Raw genomic sequence first — 3,134 nt, 5'->3', positions numbered from 1 at the left:
AAAAATAAAAGTATTAGTTTTGGATCCCTGTGGCTGGTACATCAAAATGTAATTTAAAACAACCTAAATGTATTATTTGACCTCTCTGGATGTCAGGAGTCTAACATCAGCATCACTGGCTGACACTCAACACTGTGAGTCAGATGCGTTCCCTTTAGAGTTCCATGAGAAAACCCTTTCTTTACCCTTCTGGCGTCTAGTAGCTGTTGTCACACTTCATTCTTTACTCTAAACTTTGCCCAAGATTCTAGGATTCATCCCCTCTGTATGTATCTTTTTTATGACTTTATTAATATTTTGATATTATAATTTAATCTCAAGATTTCCCCCTTCCCTTTGCTCACTCCAAACCTGCTCAAATAGCTCTCTCTACAATTTTTCAAATTCAAGGTCTCTATTTTCAAAATTTTTTACTCCAAGCATATGTGTAGACAAATATACACATACTTCCCTAAATATAACCTATTCTGAAGATGAAAGTTACAAAATAATCCCACACTAGCTCAGAATTGCATATAATAAAGGGTTGCTTATTTAGGGGTAGACTCACAGATCACAGACCTTTGCATGAACGGGAACAGGAACCAAATCCAAAAGCCAGGAGAGAAAGAGAGCAAGCAACTGCTTTATGTTCACATTTATAATATAAGACGCCATGCCCAAGTTGGCTGGCTTCTTAAAGGCTACTGGCTGAATGAGTTCCTTCAGCACTGTTCAATCTGGGTGTTACTTGTATGTACTTTTCAGGTCTGACCATTTGGGACTGGAAAACTGCTTGCTGTTCTCTTCAATGGGGAGGACCATCTCTTCTATTTCCAGTTTTCCTTGTCAGCCTACAATTCTTTGTGTAGGGGTGAGGACTTCTGGACTTTCCTCTGTGCCTATTTTTTAAAGAGACAGGAAGAAAAGCAATAAACTTGGGAGGTAGGGAGAGGGAGAGAATTTAGGACGAGTTAAGAAAAGGGAAAAAAACTAATTAAAATATACAATATGAAAATTTATATAAAATTTGAAAAAATGATAAAGCCAATGCAGCAGATATGGCAAACTTCCTTATTCATATTATGGAAAATACATAAACCTAGAACCAGCTGAGGAAGCAGGTGCAAACATCCTAAGAAGTCACATATGACAGGCAGTGGTTGGCTTATGCCTTCAATCCCAGCACTCGGGATGCAGAAGCAGGTGGATCTCTGTGAGTTCAAAGCCAGCCTAGTCTACAGAGTGAGTTCTAGTACAGTTTCCATAGCTGCACAGAGAAACCCTGTCTCAAAAACAAAAAGAGGGGAAAAAAAAGGAGAAGTCACGTACTTTTATAACTCGTAGTTGTAGAAAGTATTCCTGATTCCGGAAGACTACTTCTAAAGACTCAGAAAGTATGCTTTATGTAATAAAATATTCAACAGGTCAATTTTACAACACTATCTGAATAAAGGATTTGTATCACAAGTTTCAGAATCTTCCAGCCTTATTTCCATCAGTTCAGGAGCCTTGCTTTGAGGGCTTATAAAATGTGTTGAGTTTCTATGTTGTATTCTCCCAATATGCTTCTTTATTGTTACTAATCATAGCATAGAGGTTAACCACATGAACGCTTACAAATTTACATGACTGATCTCAAATCTTCAGACCATTAACAGATAGTTGTGAGTGCATAGAAATTTAGTGAATGTATACAAAATATTCACTTAGATTTTGAGGGAGGTTTTATGTCCCATTTGTCAAATAAGAACCCTAATAGATATTTTCATATAAATTGACATATGTGTCACTTTATCACATATAAATTATAAGAAACTGTTATTATCAAAATGACCTTATGTTTAAAATTACAGTAAAATAAAATATATTTTTACACAATACTATGGAAATGTGCATAGGCATAGACAGCACAAGACATATCTACATGAAGACACTTAACCTGCAGGAACAAGGTTTTCAGTGGCAAAGGTCCTTCTAACATCAGTTTTCTCTATGAATAGCAGTTTGGAGGGAACGGCATTTATTTCTTGCAATCTCAAACTCTGTTTCAGTATAAAAACTCTGTCAGTGCTATCAAGAACTTCCCAAAGGATAAAGCCAATTTGTTGGGCATTGTTCACTAATCAGCAAATTAAAATTAACAGATGATTGTAACCGATGTTGTTTAAGCTTTTATTGGTTTAACTACTAAGATGCCAATTAAAGAAAATAAAAGGTTTACCCCATGGACAATCCTTGGATGAGGTAACTGGTTTTCTATGAAAACTTGAATCTGAACAACAAACATACATCATAAAAATGTTTATATGACCACATATATACATTATATGTGAATATGTATATTAATTTTCTTTATAGCAATTATCAAATTTTCCCACATTATTTGCTACCTTAAACCAATGTTCTGAGAATTCAACATCTAACAATAGTTTAGTGGATTATTTCACACCTGCTGCTATGGAGAATAATTTTTATTTGACCATATGATATACATATATTATCATGTCTTAGATAAAAATCCAATAAATTTAGTATGGCTCACTCAAATAGGATATTTGAAAAATATTAAAGAAAATAAAAATGTGTTAAATAACAAAAAATTGCTTCAATTCTCCTGATCACTGGTAAATAAAGGTAATATTTTCATGCATGCAACTCTCACCTTCTACCTATTCATATGTTTCCATTTTTTATTAATATAGGCAGAGATTGCTCATTAGTTTGCCAGCTACCCAGACTCAAAATAATTGCTCTGAAACTATATTATTTGTAATACTGTTTGGCCAATAGCTTATGCATATTTTGAGCTAGCTCTTACATCTGAAAGTAACCCATTTCTATTAATCTGTGTGTTGCAACATAGTGGACTCTCCTCTATTTCTCCTTGGAATTACTGGCTTTCTCTATTCTTGCCTGTGATAGGTCCAAAGCAGCTTATTAATCATAATAAAATATATACAGAGCATACAGAGGGAAATTCCACATCATATTATTATTACAAATAATAATAATAATAAAATGATGACCAAATACTCTTTAAAACACGATGAAATACAACACAAAAAAATATAAAACTCAAAATGGAAAAAGAGGAAGTTCTGTAGAGGTTTGGTTCTCTGCTCTCACAAAGTGGTTCAAAAGCACTTGTAAAC

Source organism: Microtus ochrogaster, chromosome 2, assembly GCF_000317375.1.
Source record: "Microtus ochrogaster isolate Prairie Vole_2 chromosome 2, MicOch1.0, whole genome shotgun sequence".
In the NCBI taxonomy this organism is placed as follows: domain Eukaryota; kingdom Metazoa; phylum Chordata; class Mammalia; order Rodentia; family Cricetidae; genus Microtus; species Microtus ochrogaster.
Note: the sequence above shows the minus strand (reverse complement) of the source record.